The sequence below is a fragment of the Rattus norvegicus genome, chromosome X (assembly GCF_036323735.1).
Source record: "Rattus norvegicus strain BN/NHsdMcwi chromosome X, GRCr8, whole genome shotgun sequence".
NCBI lineage: Eukaryota > Metazoa > Chordata > Mammalia > Rodentia > Muridae > Rattus > Rattus norvegicus.
In genome coordinates this window covers 15,794,790-15,812,187 of record NC_086039.1, presented here as the reverse complement: position 1 = coordinate 15,812,187, position 17,398 = coordinate 15,794,790, and the positions used below count along the sequence as shown (strand labels likewise).

Genomic DNA, 17,398 nt, shown 5'->3' with positions numbered 1-17,398 from the left:
AGATGGTGGTCTTACCTCTTCTTTCAGGTCTGTCAGGTATCCTGGAGAAGGGCTTTCAGCTCTGAGAGCAGGCTGAGAACTGATGGATCATGAATCTGACAGCTCTTAGGTTCCCATGTCCAGAAGGCTCCAGACTGATTCCTCTTGGGGCAGGGATGTGAGCAGAAGTGGTGGTCTCCCCTGAGTTCTAAGGATTGTTCACACTTCTGAAAGTCATGGTCTCTCCCCAGGGTATCTGTGCACAGAGAGCTTTGGTCCTGAGATAGCACTGGCCACAGCTAGAAACCAGAAGGTTCCCGTCCAAGTCTGCTCTTAGGTTGTTGTGTCCAAAGGGCTCCAGGCAGGTTTCTCTTGGGCCAGGTATGTGAATAGTATTTGTGTTCTTCCCAGAGCGATTACGATTGTCTGCACTTCTGAGAGTCATGCTTTCTCCCCAGGGGAGCTGGGTAAACAGAGCTTTGGCCAGAGTCAGCCCTGTGCACAGCCACAAACCAAAAGCACCATGTGCGAGATTGCTCTTAGGTTCCTGTGTCAAGAGGGCTCCAGATGGGTTCCTCTTTGGCAAGAAAAGTGAGCAGAATACGTGGTCTCCCCTATTCTGTCAGGATTGTCTGCACTTATGAGAGTCATGTTCTCTCACCAGGGGATCTGTGTACAGAGATATGTGGGACCAGTTCAGTTCTGGGCACAGGCTGAAACAAGAAATATGCTGTGCCAGATGGCTACTGCTTTCTAATGTACTGACAGCATCAGGAGGATGCATTGGGGCAGAAATTGTGGTCTTACCTCTACATTCAAGTGTCTTAGGTATAATGGATACTGGCTTTCAGCCATGACAACAGGCTGAGACCAGAAGGATCATGTCCTGAGAGCTCCTAGTTTCCTATGTGTAGAAGGCTCCAGATTCGCACCTACTGGGTCAGGGATGTGAACAGAAGTGCTGGTCTCCTCTATGCTTTCAGGATCGAACACTCTTCTGACAGTCTCTCTCTCTCCCCAGGGGATCTGAGTATGGAGAACGTTGGGCCTGTGTCAGCACTAGCCACAGCCAGAAACCAGAAAGATCCTGTCCAAGTCTGCTCTTAGGTTCCTGTGTCTAGAGTGCTCCAAAGGGGGTTCCTCTTGTGCCAGCTATGTGAACAGTAGTAGCGTGGTCTCCACTAATCTCTCATTCCGTTTTGCACTTTTGAGAGTCTCACTCTCTGTCCAAAGGATCTGGGTACAGTGTGCTTTGGTCCTGTGTCAGCACTGTGAACACCTGGAATCCAGAAGATTCCTGTCCAAATCTGTTCTCAGTTTGCTTTGTCCACTGGGCTCTACGCAGGTTCCTCTTGGGCCATGTATGTGAGCAGTAGTGGTGTTCTCCTATGAGCTGTCTGGATTATCTGCACTTCTGAGCGTCCAACTCTATACCACAGGGGATCTGGATAGAGGAAACTGTAGGACAGGGTCAGCTCAGGGAGCAAGCAGCAACTGCGGGGAACCTTTCCCAGTCTGCTCCTTGGTTCCTGTGTCCTGTTGGCTACAGGCAGATTCAACGTTGTTCAGAAAGCTGAGCCAAGAGGAGGTCTCCCCTGTCTTCTAAGGATTTTGTGCACTACTGAGAGTCACACTTTCTCCTCCGAGGATATGTGTACATAGAACTGTGGGATCAGGACAAATTCGGCCAGAATCAGAAACCACAAGTCTCCTGTCCCAGACAGCTCCTGGCTTCCTATGTCCTGCAGGCTCCTGGAGGATATCTCAGGCCATAAATTGTGGTCTAACCTCTGCTGTCAGCGCTACTGGATACTGGCTTTCAGTTCCATGCATGGACAAATACCAGAAGGATCTGTCCCTGACTGCTCCTGGGATTCTGTGTCCAGAGGGCTCCAGGTGGGTTCCACTTGTGCCAGGAAGGTGAACAGAAGAGGTGATCTCCCCTGTACACTCAAAATGGTCCAGACTTCTGCGTGTCACGCTCTCTCCCCAGGGACGGGGGTACAGAGAGCTGTGGGACCAGGTCAGGTCCAGGCACAGGCACAAACTAGAATGGTCCTATCTCAGATGGCTCCTGCTCTGCTGTGTCCTGAGGAACCCAGGAGAGTACATTGGAGCTGAAATGGGGGTCTTACCACTGCTTTCAGGTGTGTCAGGTATATAGGAGACTGGTTTTCAGTTATGATCGCAGGCTGAGACCAAAAAGATCATGTCCTGACAGCTCCTAGCTTCCTGTGTGCAGAAGGCTCCAGACTGGTATTTTTAATATCAGGGATGTTAGCAGAAATGATGGTCTCCCATGTGCACTTAGGATTGAACACACTTCTGACAGTCCAGCTCTATTTCCAGAGGATTTTTGTACAGAGAACTGTGGGACTAGGTGAGCTCCAGGCACAGGTAGAAACCAGAAGTATTCTGTGCCAGACGGCCCTAGGTTTCCTATATTCTGAAATGTCCAGGAGAATCCCTCTGAGAGAGATGGCGGTCTTTCCTCTGCTCCCAGATTTCACACCATTCCTGGACGTTGGTTTTAGGCTCCATGCATGAGCAAGACCAGAAGGATCCTGTCCCTGACTGCTTCTAATTTCCTGTGTCCAGAGGAATCCAGGCAGGTTCCTCTTGGGCCAGGAAGTTGAACAGAAGTGGCCTTCCCTGTCTCTCAGGATTGTTCACACTTCTGAGAGTCATGCTCTCCCCTCAGGAGATGTGCATACAGAGACTGGTGAGACCAGATCAGTTTCAGGCACAGGCCGAAACCAGAAGTATCCTGCTCCAGATGGATCATGGTTTCCTTTGTCCTGAGGGCTCCAGTCAGGTCCCTTGGAGGAGAAGTGGTGCTCTTACCTCTGCTCTCAGGTGTGTCATGGACACTGGAGTCTGGCTTTAGCTTTGAGCTCAGGTGGAGACCGGAATGGTCATGTCCCCGACAGGTCCTTGGTTCCTGTGTTAAGAAGTCTCCAGACTGGTATCTCTTAGGGCAGGGATGTGAGCAGAAGTGGGGTCCTCCCCTGTGCTCTCAGGATTGTCTGCACTTCTGAGAGTCCAGCTCTATACCTCACAGCATCTGAGTAAAGAAAGCTGTTGGATGGGGTCAGCTGAGGTAGCAGGATCAAACTGCAAGGATCCTATCCAAGTCTGTTCCTAACTTCCTGTGTTTAGAGCCCTCCAGGCAGCTTGAACTTGGACCAGAAAGGTGAGTCAAGAGGAAGCCTACCTGGTTGTCTCAGGATTGTTTGCTCTTCTAAGTGTCATATTCTCTCCCCTGGTGATTTTTTGACCCACGAGTCAATAGAGAAGTGTTGGACCGTGTGAGCTCCAAGCACAGGCAGAAACCAGAAGTATCCTGACCAAGACCGCTCCTGGTTTCCTATGACTTGAAGGATCCAGGTGGGTCCTTCCTATCCGAAATTGTGGTCTGATCTCTGTTCTCTGGTGAGTCAGAGCTCCTGGATAGTGGCTTTCTGCTCCGTGCACAGATAAAGAGCAGAAGGATCCTGTTCTGACTGCTCCTAGGATCATGTGTCCAGAAGGCTCCAGACAGGCACCTCTTGGGGGGCAAGGATGTGAGCAGAAGTGTTTGTCTCCACAGTGCTCTCAGAATCAAAAGCATTTTTGACGGTCCATCTCTCTCCCCATGAGATCTTGGTGCTGAGATCTTTGGGCCTGTGTCACCCTGGCCACAGTTGGAAACCAGAAGTATCTTGTCCAAGACTTCTCTAAGGTTCCTGTGTCCAGAGGGCTCCAGGCAGGTTCTTCTTGGGCCAGGAATGTGAGCAGTAGTGGTGGCCTCCCCAGAGATCTCAGGAGTGTCCACATGTCTGAGAGTCCAGCTCTATAATTCATGGGATCTGGATACAGAAAGCTGTAGGACTGGGCCAGCACGCAGCTGTAGGACTGGGCCAGCTCACGGTGCAGACAGAACCTGCAAGGGACTTATCCCAGTCTGCTCCTAAGTTCCTGTGTTCAGAGGGATCCAGATGGATTCACCTTGGGCCAGGAATGAGACAAGAGGAGGCCTCCGCTCTTCTTTCAGGATTTTCTGCACTTGTGAGAGTGCACTATTTCCACAGGTGATCTGTGTATAGAAAATTATGGGACCAAATCAGTTCTGGGCTCAGTCACAAACCAGAGTTATCCTGTCCCAGGAAACGACTCCTTGTTTCCTAAGTTCTGAGGGCTCCATGAGCATTTGTCAGAACAGAAGTGTTGTTCTTACCACTGCTCTCAAGTGTGTCAGTGCTCCTGGATACTGGCTTTCAGCCCCATGCAAGAGCAAAGACAAGAAGGGTCCCATCTTTGGTTGCTCCTCGGATGCTGTATTTTGATGGCTAGAGGGAGGGTCCTCTTGGGCCAGGAATGTGTGCAGAAGTGGAGGTCTATTCTGTGCTCTCAGGAATGAACATACTTCTGAGAGTCCTTCCCTCTTCCCATGGGAACCTGGTACAGAAATCTGTGGGAGCAGGTCATCTCAGGACACAGGCAGAAATTAGAATGATCCTGTCCCATTCGGTTCCTACATTCTTGTGTCCAGAGGGGTCCAGGCAGGTTCTTCTTGTGCCAGGAAGGCGAGGAGAAGTTGGGGTCTCTCCTATGCTCTCAAGATTGTCCACACTTCTGAGAGTCACATTGTCTCTCATGGCATCTGGGTAGTGAGAGCTTTGGTACCCGGCAGCTCTGGACACAGATGAAAACCAGAATTTTCCTGTTACAGATGGCTCCTGGTCTCCTATGTCCTGAGGTCTCCAGGAATGTCCCTCAGAGGAGAAGTCGTTGTTTTACCTCGGCTATCAAATGTGTCAGTGTCCCTGGAGCCTGACTTTCAGCTCTGAACTTTGGCAAAAAACAGAAGGATCCTGTCCCTGACTGCTCCTAGGTTCCTGTGACCAGAAGGCCCCAGGCTGGTCCCTCTTGGGCCAGAAATGTGAGCAGAAGTGGTAGTCTCCCATGTGCCCTCGGGCTTGAACATATTTCTGTGAGTCCAGTTCTATTCCTCACAGGACCACGGTGCAGAGAGCTTGTGGGACCAGGTTAGCTCCTGGACCAGATACAAACCAGAAAATTCCTGTTCTAATCTTCTCCTAGGTTCATGTTTCGAGAATGTTCCAAACGGGTTTCCTTTGAACCCAGAATGTGAGCACAAGTCGTGGTTTCCCCTGTTCTCTCATGCTTGTGTGTATTTCTCTGAGGACAGCTCTGTCCCTCTCGGGATCTAGGAACAGATTGCTTGTGCCTGGGTCAGCTCTAGGCTCAGCCAAAGACCGGATGGATCCTGTCCTACACTGCTCCTAGGTTCCTGGGTCCAGAGGGCTCCAGGCAGGTTCCTCTTGGGCCAGGAATATGAGCCAAGATTAGGTATCTCCTGGGCTCTCCTATTTGTCTGCACTTCTGAGAGTGATGCCCTCCCCACAGCGGATCTGTGTGCCGAGAATGTGTGGCTCAGTAAGCTCCAGGCACAGGCCGAAACCAGAAATATCCTGTCCCAGTGTGGTCCTGGTTTCCTATATCTTGAGGGGTTCAGGAAGGTCTCTCCTGCAGAAATGGTGGTCTTACCTCTACTCTCAGGTGTGATAATTTTCCTGAATATTGGCTTTCAGGTCCATGCATGGGCAAACAGATCCTGTCCCTGACTGCTCCAGAGGGCTCCAGACGGGTTCCTCTTGAGCCAGGAAGGTGAACAGAAGAGGTGGTCTCCCCTGTCATCACAGGACCTTCCACACTTCTTAGAGGCATGGTCTCTCCTTCTTGGATTTGGATGTACAGAGCAGTGTGACCAGGTCAGTTTCAGGCATATGCAGAAACAAGAAGGATGTTGTGTCAGCCTTTTCCTGGTTTTCTATGTCCTGATGCTCCCAGGAGGGTACCTCAGTAAAGAAATTTTCGTCTTACCTCTGCTACGAGGTGTGGCAGCGCTTTTGGCACCCGGCTTTCAGCTCCCTGCTCTGGCAAAGACCAGAAGGATCCTGTCCCTTACTGCTCCTAGAATTATGTGTCCTGAGGGCTCCAGGTGGTTTCCCCTTGGGCCAGGATTGTGAGCAGAAGTAGTGGTCTCCACTGAGGATTCAGGATTGTCTGCAGTTCTGTGTGTCCAGCTCTATTCCTCATGGGATCTGGGCACAGTATGGTATAATACCTCATCGGCTCTGTGCAAAGATGAAAAGGAGAAGGAACCTGTCCCAGTCTGCTCCTAGGTTCCTGTGGCCATAGGCTCTAGTGTGGTTCCTTGTGGGCCAGGAATGTAAACAAAAGTGGTGGCTTCCCCTGTGCTCTCAGGATTGAATGCATTTCTGAAAGTCCCTCTCTCTCCCCATGGGATCTCAGTACAGAAATCTGTGAAACAAGGTCAGCACTGGCCCCATCTGGAAACCAGAAGAATTCTGTCCAAGTCTGCTCTAAATTTCATGTGTCCAGAGCTCTCCATTGGGGTTCCTCTTGGGCCAGTATGTGAGCAGGAGTGGTGGTCTCCTGAGTTCTCAGGATGGTCTGCACTTCTCAGAATCCTGCACTATACTTCACGGATCTGGATACAAATGCGGCAGGACAGGGCCAGCTCAACCTGCAGACATAAACTGCCAGAACCCATCCCAGTCTGCTCCTAGGTGCCTGTGTCCAGAGGACTGCAGGTGGATTCAACTTGGTTCAGAAGGTTGAGCCAAGAGAAGGCCTCTGCTATTCTCTCTGGATTTTCTGCATGTTTCAGTGTCCCACTCTCTCTTCCCAGAGGATCTGGGTACAGAGAACTGTGGGACTTGGTCAAATCCAAGCAGAGGCAGAAACCACCAGTATTCTGTCCAAGACAGCTCCACGTTTCCTATGTCCTGTGGGCTCCAGGAGGGTCCCTTGGAGCAGATGCAGTGGTCTAACCTCTGCTCTCAGTTGTGTCAGCACTACTTGATATTGGCTTTCAGCTCCATGCACGGGCAAAGACACAAATGGTCCTGTCTCTGACTGTCCTAGGTTCCAGTGCCCAAAGTTCCCCATGCAGGTTCCACTTGTGCCAGGAAGGTGACCAGAAGAGGTTTTCTCCCCTGTCCTCTCAGGACTGTCCAGTCTTCTGAGAGTCACAGACTTTCCATAGTGTATCTGGTACAGAGTGCTTTCAGGCCAGATTGATTCAGGGCATAGGCAGAAACCAGAAGGACCCTGTCCCAATGGTTTAGTGTTTCTGCTGTTGTGAGATCTCCACACAGGTCCATTGGAGGATACTCCTCTCAGATGTGTCAGGAATACTGGAGACTGCCCTTCAGCTCCTTTCACATGCAGAGACCTGAGGGATAATGTCCCTGACAGCTCCTAGTTTTCTGTGTCCACAGCCTCCAGACTGGTACTTCTAGGTGAAGGGATGTGAGCAGTAGTGTTGGTCTCCCTTGAGCTCTCAGGATTGTCTGCACTTCTGAGAGTCATGATGTCTTCCCAGGGGATCTGGGCACAGAGAGCTGTGGGATCAGGTCAGTTCTGGGTACAGGGAGGAACCAGATAGATCATGTCCCAGACTGCTGCTGATTTCCTTAGTCCTGCGGGACCCAGGCTGGGACCTCAGAGCAGAAGTCGTAATCTTACAACTGCTCACATGTGTGTCAGCAATCATGGAGACTGGCTTTAAGCTCTAAATGCAGGTGCAGGCCATCAGGGTCCTGTGTCTGACTGCTCCTAGGTTCCTTTGCCCAGAGTGCTCTAGGCAGGTACCTCTTGGGCCAGGGACATGAACAGAAACTGTTCCCTCCCTTGTCTTCTCAGGACTGTCCACACTTTGAGAGTCCCACTGTCTCTGCAGGAAATCTGGGTACAGAGATTTGTGGGCCTGGGTCAGCTCTGGATGCAGGCAAAGACCTTTAGCCTCCAGTCACAGAATTCTCTTAGGTTCATTAGTGCAGAGGCCTCCAGGCAGGTTCTGCTTGGGGAAGAGATGTGAGCAGAAGTGGAGGCCTCCCCTGTTCTCTCAGGATTCTCAGCACTTCTGAGAATCCTGCTCTATACCTCACAGTATCTGAGTAAAGAAAGCTGTTGGATGTGGTCAGCTGAGGTAGCAGGATCAAACTGCAAGGATCCTCTCCGAGTCTGTTCCTAGGTTCCAGTGTCCAGAGTCCTCCAAACGGCCTCAAGTTGGGCCAGAAAAGTGAGCCAAGAGAGGCCTCACCTGTTCTCTCAGGATTATTTGCTCTTCTAAAAGTCATATTCTCTACCATGGTGAACTTTTGACTCATGGGTCAATAGAGAACTGTTGGACTGCGTTAGCTCCAGGCAACAGGCAGTAACCAGATGTATACTGACCCCGACAGATCCTGACTTATTGTGTCTTGAGGGCTCCAGAAGGATCCTTCTGAGCAGAAATTGTGGTCTTATCTCTGTTCTCTGGACAGTGAGTGCTCCTGGATAGTGGCTTTCAGCTCCATGTACAGGCAAAGTCCAGAAGGGTCTTGTCCCTGACTGCTCCTAGGATCATGTGTCCAGAAGGCTCCAGACAGGTCCCTCTTGGAGCAAGGATGTGAGCAGAAGTGCTGATCTCCACTGTGCTCTCAGGATTGAACGCATTTCTGACAGTCCAGCCCTCACCCCAGGGGATCTTGGTAGTAAGAGCTTTGGGCCTGTGCTACCACTGGTCATAGTCGGAAACCAGAAGGATCCTGTCAAGTCTGCTTTCAGGTTCCTGTGGCCAGAGGCCTCCTGGAGGGTTCTTCTTGGGCCAGGAATGTGAGCAGAAGTGGTCCTCTCCCTAGAGCTCTGAGGATTGTCCTCTCTTCTGACAGTCCAGCTCTGCAACTCACGGGATCTGTATACAGAAAGCTGTATCACCAGGTCAGCCTCCGGTGCAGGCAGAACCTGCCAGGGTCCCATCCCAGTCTGCTCCTAAGTTCCTTTGTGCAGAAGGATCCACAAGGGTTCAACTTTGGCCACAAAGGCGAGAGAAGTGGAGGCCTGCCCTCTTCTCTCAGGATTTTCCACACTTCTGAGAGTCATAGTATCTACCCAGGGGATCTGAATATAGAGAATGATGGGACCAGATCAGTTCTGGCACAGTCAGAAAACAGAAGTATTCTGTCCCAGATGGCTCCTGGTTTCCTAAGTCCTGAGGGCTCCAGTAAGGTTTGTCAGAGCAGAAGTGTTGTTCTTACCACTGCTCTCAAGTGTGTCAGTGCTCCTTGATACTGACTTTCAGCTCCATGCAATAGCAAAGACAAAAAGGATACTTTGCCTGGTTGCTCCTAGGGTCCTGTATTTTGAGGGATCCAGGGTGGGTACTTCTTGGACCAGGAATGGGAGCACAAGTGGAGGTCTTCTCTGTTCTCTCAAGATTGAACACATTTCTGAGAGGCCTGCTCTCCTCCCACGGTGTCTCAGTACAGAAGTCTGTGGGACTGGGTCATCTCAGGGAACAGGCACAAATTAGAATGATCCTGTCCAAGAGGATCCTGGTTTACTGTGTTCTGAGTCTCCAGGAAGGGACCTCACAGTAGAAGTGGTGGTCATATCTCTGCTTTCAGGTGAATCTAGTACACTGCAGAGACTTTCAGCTAGGATATTAGGCAGAGATTGGAAGGATCATGTCCCAGACAGCTCCTAGGTTCATGGAACCAGAAGCCTCCAGAGTGGGAACTCTTAGGGCAGGGATGTGAGGAGAAGTGGTGGTATGCCCTGTGCATTCAGGATTGAATGCACTTCTGACAGATGTGCTCCCTGTCCAGGGGATCTTGGTTAAGAGAGCTTGTTCCTGTGTCAGCACTGGGCACAGCCAGAAACCAGAAGGATCCTGTCTAATTTGGTACTTAAGTCCCTGTTTCAGAGGGATGCAGGTGGGTACCTCTTGGGCCAGGCATGTGAGCAGAATCTCCCCTGTCCACAGAATTGTCAGTAGTTCTTAAAATTATGCTCTCTCTCCCGATGGTATCTGGATAGAGAAAACTGTGGGACCAGTTAAGTTTGGGAACAGGCAGAAACCAGAATGATCCTTTCCCAGATGGCTCCTGGTTTCTTATGTCCTAAGGGCTTCAGGAGAGTTTCTTTGAGCAGAAATTGTGGTGTTACCTCTGCACTCGTATTTGTCAGTACATTTGGAGACAGGCTTTCAACTGCGTGCAAAGGCAAAGACAGGAAGGATCTTATCCCTGACTGCTCATAGGATCCTGTGTCCTGAGTCCTCCAGGAGGGTTCCACATGGTCAGCAATGTGAGCAGTATTGGCGGTCTCCCCTGAGGTCTCAGGAATGACTGCATTTCTGAGAGTCATGGTCACTCCCCAGGGAATCTTGGTAGAGAGGTCTTCTGGACTTTGTCAGTACTGGGCACAGACATAAACCAGAAGGAGCTTGTCAGAGTCTGCTTTTAGTTACCTGTGTCCAGAGGGTTCCAGGAGTGTTTCTCTTGGGCCAAGTACATGAGCAGTAGTGTTGGTCTTTCCTGAGCTCTAAGGATTGTCCACGCTTCTGAGAGTCCCGCTCTCTCCCTACGGGATGTGGGTCCACAGACCTGTGGGAGCTGTTCAGTTCCAGGAACAGAGAGAAACCAGAAAGATCCTGTCACACATGGCTTCTGGTTACCTATGTCCTGAGGGCTCCAGGAATGTGTCTGTAAGGTGAAATTGTGCTGTTATGTTTGCTCTTAGGTGTGTCATCATTATTGGAGACTGGCTTTCAGCTCCATGCACAGGCAAAGACTGGAAGGATTGTGTCTCTGACTGTTTCTAATATACTGTGCCCAGAAGTCCCCAGGCAAGTTCCTTTTGTATCAGGATGGTGAGCAGACGGTGATCTCTCCTGTCTTCTCAGGATTGTCTTCACTTCTGAGAGTCTGACTCTTTCCAAACAGGATCTGAGTACAGAGATTTTTGGGCCTGTATCAGCACTGTACAGAAGGATGCTGTCCAGATCTGCTCTTAGGACCGTGTTTTAGAGGGATCCAGGTGGGTTCCTCTTGGCCCAGGTATGTGACCAAAAGTGGTGATCTCCCTGTCACATCAGGATTGTCAACACTTCTAAGAGTCACAGTCTCTTTACCATTTACCTGGATACAGAGGGCTGGGAGACCAGTTCAGATCCAGGAACAGGCAGAAACAAGAAGGATGCTGTCCCAGATGGCTCCTGGTTTACTATGTCCTGAGGGCTGCAGGAGTTGTATCTCTGAGCAGAAATTCTGGTCATAACTCTACTCTCAGGTGTATCAGTGCTCTTGGCGACTGGCTTCAACTCCGTGTATAGTCAAAGCCTCGAAGATCGTGTTTCAGACTGTCTTTGGATCCTGTATACAGAGCACGTTGGGCCTGTAACAGCACTGGGCTCATTCGGAAACTAAAATGTTGCTATCCCAGTCTGCTCCTAGGTTCCAGTGTCCAGAGTGCTCGAGGCGGGTTCCTCTTGGGCCAGGAAATTGAGCACAGAAGAGATTTCTCCTGCTCTATCCTGATTGTGTGCACTTCTGAGAGTCATGCTCTCTCCCCAAGGGATCTGTGTACAGAGAGCTATGGAGCCAGGTAAGATCCAGCTGCAGGCAGAAACCAGAAATATCCTGTCCCAAATGGCGCCTGGTTTCCTATGTCCTAGGGGTCCAGTAGTTTCCATCAGGCAGAAATGGTGGCATTACCTTTGCTCTCAGTATTGACAGCACTCCTGGACACTGGCTTTCAGCTCTATGCATGGGCAAAGACAAGAATGACTCTGTCCCTGACTGCACCTAGTTTCCTGTTTCCTGAAGGTCTGTCAACAGGTTCCTCTTGGACCAGGATGTTGAACAGAAGAGGGTGACACCTCTGCCTTCTCACGATGGCCCACACTTCTGAGAGTCACACTCTCTCTTCAGGGGACCTGGGTATAGAGATCCATCGGTCCAGGTCATTTCTAGGCACCTGCAGACACCAGAAGGATCCTGTTCCAGACTGTGTTTTGTTACCTATTTCCGGAGGGGTCTCGGAGGGTTCCTCAGTAAAGAAATTGTGATCTTACCTCTGTTATCAGGTGGGAACGCTTTTGGAGACTGGCTTTCATCTCCTAGGTTCCTTTGTCCAAAAGGGTCCAGGCCGGTTCCTCTAGGGCCAGGAATGTGAGCAGAAATGGTGTTCTCCCCTGTGCACTCAGGAATGAATGCACTTCTGACTGTCCTGCTGTCTCCCCAGGGGATCTAGGAACAGATAGCTTTGTGCCTGTGTCATCACCGGGCACACCTGGAAACCAGAGGATCCTGTCCAAGTCTGCTCTTAGGTTCCTGTGTCAAAAGGGGTCTAGATGGGTTCCTCTGGGGCTAGAAAGGTGAGCAGAATACGTAGTCTCCCTTGTTCTGTCAGGATTGTCTGCACTTCTGAGAGTCATGTCCTCTCCCCAGTGGATCTGGGTACAGAGAACTGTGGGATTAGTTCATTTACACTCACAGGCAAAACCCAAAGGATCCTGTCCCAGAAAACTCCTGGTTTCCAATCTCCTGAGGGCTGAGGAGTGCATGTCCAAGGAGACATTTTGACCTAACTTTGCTCTCAGTTTTGTCATGCTTTTGGAGAGTGGCCTTCAATACTGTGCACAGGCAAAGACTGGAACGATTTTGTGCCTGACAGCTCCTAGGATCCTGTGTTCTGAGTGTTCCCGTTGGGTTCCCCTTGGGTCAGTGATGTGGACAGAAGTGATTGTCCCCCTGAGCACTCAGGATTGTCCTCACTTCTTTGAGTACAGCTCAGTTCCTCATGGGATCTGGGTAAAGATTGTTGTAAGCTGGGTCAGCTCTGAGAGAGAGGGAAACCAGCATGATCCAGTCTAAGTTCGCTCCTAGGTTCTTGTGTTCAGAAGGCTCCCGACTGGTACTTCTTCAGCCAAGAATGTGAGCAGAAGAGATGATCTCCCCTGTCTTCTCAGGACTGTCCACACTTCTGAGAGTCATGGTCTCTCCCTAGGGGATCTCAGTACAGAGAGCTGTGGGACCAGTTCATTTCTGGTCACAGGTAGAAACCAAATAGATCCTGTCCCAGACAGCTACTGGTTGCTTATGTCCTGAGGGCTCCAGGAGGGTCTCACAGAGCAGAAGTGGTGGTCTTCCCTCTCCTCTCAGGTGTGTCAGAGCATTTGGAGACTGCCTTTCAGCTCCTTGCATAGTCAAAGACCAGAAGGATCCTGTCCCTGATTGCTCGTAGGATCCCGTAGTTTGAGGTCTCCAGGTGGGTTCCTCTTGGGCTAGTCATGTGAGCAGAAGTGGTGTTCTCCCCTGAGCTCCCAAATTAAGTCTCACTCCTGTGAGTCCACCTCCATTCCTCATGAGATCTGGGTATATAAGGGTGTAAAGACATACCAGCTCTGAGAGCAAATGGAAACCAAAATGATCCTGTTCCAGTCAGGATCCTGGGTTCCTGTTTCCAGAAGGCTCTAGATTGTTACCGCTTGGGCAAGTAATGTGAGCAGAAATGTTGGACACCCCTGAGCTCTCAAGATTGAACATACTTCTGAGACAAAAGCTTTCTCCTCAAGGGATCTAGGTACAGAAATCTGTGGGACAGGGTAAGCTCCGGGCACAGGCACAAATTAGAATGATCCTGCCTCAGATGTCTCCTAGTTTCCTATGCTCTGAGACATCCAGGCGGGTCCCTCCGTGGAGAATTGGGGTCTTACCTCTTCTTTCAGGTCTGTCAGGTATCCTGGAGAAGGGCTTTCAGCTCTGAGAGCAGGCTGAGAACTGATGGATCATGAATCTGACAGCTCTTAGGTTCCCATGTCCAGAAGGCTCCAGACTGAATCCTCTTGGGGCAGGGATGTGAGCAGATGTGGTGGTCTCCCCTGAGTTCTAAGGATTGTTCACACTTCTGAAAGTCATGGTCTCTCCCCAGGGTATCTGTGCACAGAGAGCTTTGGTCCTGAGACAGCACTGGCCACAGCTAGAAACCAGAAGGATCCCGTCCAAGTCTGCTCTTAGGTTGTTGTGTCCAAAGGGCTCCAGGCAGGTTTCTCTTGGGCCAGGTTTGTGAATAGTATTTGTGTTCTTCCCTGAGCGATTAGGATTGTCTGCACTTCTAAGAGTCATGCTTTCTCCCCAGGGGAGCTGGGTAAACAGAGCTTTGGGCCAGAATCAGCCCTGTGCACAGCCAGAAACCAAAAGCACCATGTGCGAGATTGCTCTTAGGTTCCTGTGTCAAGAGGGCTCTAGATGGGTTCCTCTTGGGCAAGAAACGTGAGCAGAATATGTCTCCCCTATTCTGTCAGGATTGTCTGCACTTATGAGAGTCATGTTCTCTCCCCAGGGGATCTGGGTACAGAGATCTGTGGGACCAGTTCAGTTCTGGGCACAGGCTGAAACAAGAGATATGCTGTCCCAGATGGCTTCTGCTTTCTAATGTACTGACAGCATCAGGAGGATGCATTGGGGCAGAAATTGTGGTCTTACCTCTACATTCAAGTGTCTTAGGTATAATGGATAGTGGCTTTCAGCTATGAAAATAGGCTGAGACCAGAAGGATCATGTCGTGAAAACTAGTTTCCTATGTGTAGAAGGCTCCAGACTCGCACCTACTGGGTCAGGGATGTGAGCAGAAGTGCTGGTCTCCTCTATGTTCTCAGGATCTAACACTCTTCTGACAGTCCCTCTCTCTCCCCAGGGGATCTGAGTACGGAGAACTTTGGGCCTGTGTGTCAGCACTAGCCACAGCCAGAAACCAGAAGGATCTTCTCCAAGTCTGCTCTTAGGTTCCTGTGTCTAGAGTGCTCCAACCGGGTTCCTCTTGTGCCAGCTATGTAAATAGTAGTATCGTGGTCTCCACTAAGCTCTCATTCGGTTTTGCACTTTTGAGAGTCCCATTCTCTGTCCAACGGATATGGATACAGTGTGCTTTGGTCCTGTGTCAGCACTGTGAACACCTGGAAACCAGAAGATTCCTGTCCAAGTCTGTCCTCAGTTTGCTTTGTCCACAGGGCTCTATGCAGGTTCCTCTTGAGCCATGTATGTGAGCAGTAGTGGTGGTCTCCCATGAGCTGTCTGGATTATCTGCACTTCTGAGCGTCCAACTCTATACCACAGGGGATCTGGATAGTAGAAACTGTAGGACAGGGTCAGCTCAGGGAGCAAGCAGCAACTGCAAGGAACCTTTCCCAGTCTGCTCCTTGGTTCCTGTGTCCAGGCGGATGCAGGTGGATTCAACTTTGTTCAGAAAGCTGAGCCAAGGAGAGGTCTCCCCTGTCTTCTCAAGATTTTGTGCACTACTGAGAGTCACTCTTTCTCCTCAGAGGTTTTGGGTAATTGAACTGTGGGATCAGGTCAAATCCAGGCAGAGGCAGAAACCACAAGTCTCCTGTCCAAGACAGCTCCTGGCTTCGATGTCCTGCAGGCTCCTGGAGGATATCTCAGGCCATAAATTGTGATCTAACCTCTGCTGTCATTTGTGTCAGCGCTACTGGATACTGGCTTTCAGTTCCATGCATGGGCAAACACCAGAAGGATCTGTCCCTGACTGCTCCTGGGATTCTGTGTCCAGAGGGCTCCAGGTGGGTTCCACTTGTGCCAGGAAGGTGAACAGAAGAGGTGATCTCCCCTGTACACTCAAAATGGTCCAGACTTCTGCGTGTCACGCTCTCTCCCCAGGGACGGGGGTACAGAGAGCTGTGGGACCAGGTCAGGTCCAGGCACAGGCACAAACTAGAATGGTCCTATCTCAGATGACTCCTGTTCTGCTGTGTCCTGAGGAACCCAGGAGAGTACATTGGAGCTGAAATTGGGGTCTTACCTCTGCTTTCAGGTGTGTCAGGTATATAGGAGACTGGTTTTTAGTTATGATCGCAGGCTGAGACCAGAAAGATCATGTCCTGACAGCTCCTAGCTTCCTGTGTGCAGAAGGCTCCAGACTGGTATTTTTAATATCAGGGATGTTAGCAGAAATGATGGTCTCCCATGTGCACTTAGGATTGAACACACTTCTGACAGTCCAGCTCTATTTCCAGAGGATTTTTGTACAGAGAACTGTGGGACTAGGTGAGCTCCAGGCACAGGTAGAAACCAGAAGTATTCTGTGCCAGACGGCCCTAGGTTTCCTGTATCCTGAAATGTCCAGGAGAATCCCTCTGACAGAGATGGCGGTCTTTCCTCTGCTCCCAGATTTCACACCATTACTGGACGTTGGTTTTAGGCTCCATGCATGAGCAAGACCAGAAGGATCCTGTCCCTGACTGCTTCTAATTTCCTGTGTCCAGAGGAATCCAGGCAGGTTCCTCTTGGGCCAGGAAGTTGAACAGAAGTGGCCTTCCCTGTCTCTCAGGATTGTTCACACTTCTGAGAGTCATGCTCTCCCCTCAGGAGATGTGCATACAGAGACTGGTGAGACCAGATCAGTTTCAGGCACAGGCCGAAACCAGAAGTATCCTGCTCCAGATGGATCATGGTTTCCTTTGTCCTGAGGGCTCCAGTCAGGTCCCTTGGAGGAGAAGTGGTGCTCTTACCTCTGCTCTCAGGTGTGTCAGGGACACTGGAGTCTGGCTTTAGCTTTGAGCTCAGGTGGAGACCGGAATGTTCATGTCCCCGACAGGTCCTTGGTTCCTGTGTTAAGAAGTCTCCAGACTGAGGTTCCTCAGAAAATTGGACATTGAACTGCTTGAGGATCCAGCCATACCTCTCTTGGGCATATACCCAAAAGATGCCTCAACATATAAAAGAGACACGTGCTCCACTATGTTCATCGCAGCCTTATTTATAATAGCCAGAAACTGGAAAGAACCCAGATGCCCTTCAACAGAGGAATGGATACAGAAAATGTGGTACATCTACACAATGGAATATTACTCAGCTATCAAAAACAACGAGTTTATGAAATTCGTAGGCAAATGGTTGGAACTGGAAAATATCATCCTGAGTGAGCTAACCCACTCACAGAAAGACATACATGGTATGCACTCATTGATAAGTGGCTATTAGCCCAAATGCTTGAATTACCCTAGATCCCTAGAACAAAGGAAACTCAAGACGGATGATCAAAATGTGAATGCTTCACTCCTTCTTTAAATGAGGAAAAAGAATACCCTTGGCAGGGAAGGGAGAGGCAAAGATTAAAACAGAGACTGAAGGAACACCCATTCAGAGCCTGCCCCACATGTGGCCCATACATATACAGCCACCCAATTAGACAAGATGGATGAAGCAAAGAAGTGCAGACCGACAGGAGCCGGATGTAGATCGCTCCTGAGAGACACAGCCAGAATACAGCAAATACAGAGGCGAATGCCAGCAGCAAACCACTGAACTGAGAATAGGTCCCCCGTTGAAGGAATCAGAGAAAGAACTGGAAGAGCTTGAAGGTGCTCGAGACCCCAAAAGTACAACAATGTCAAGCAACCAGAGCTTCCAGGGACTAAGCCACTACCTAAAGACTATACATGGACTGACCCTGGACTCTGTCCCCATAGGTAGCAATGAATATCCTAGTAAGAGCACCAGTGGAAGGGGAAGCCCTGGGTCCTGCTAAGACTGAACCCCCAGTG

The 17,398-nt window shown here is 50.3% G+C and overlaps 1 long non-coding RNA gene across 6 annotated transcripts in view; it reads left to right on the top strand.

The window, feature by feature from the left end:
- LOC120099204 (uncharacterized) overlaps positions 1 to 17,398 on the top strand; it is a 50,612-nt gene extending 33,214 nt beyond the window's left edge. The window contains exons 2-3 of one of the 6 annotated variants that reach the window (XR_010061371.1): positions 1 to 10,872; positions 11,278 to 17,398. The exon at positions 1 to 10,872 is cut by the window's left edge and continues 12,212 nt beyond it. This is a non-coding gene — a long non-coding RNA (uncharacterized LOC120099204). The other 5 variants (XR_010061366.1, XR_010061367.1, XR_010061368.1 and 2 more) reach the window with 5 other exon arrangements.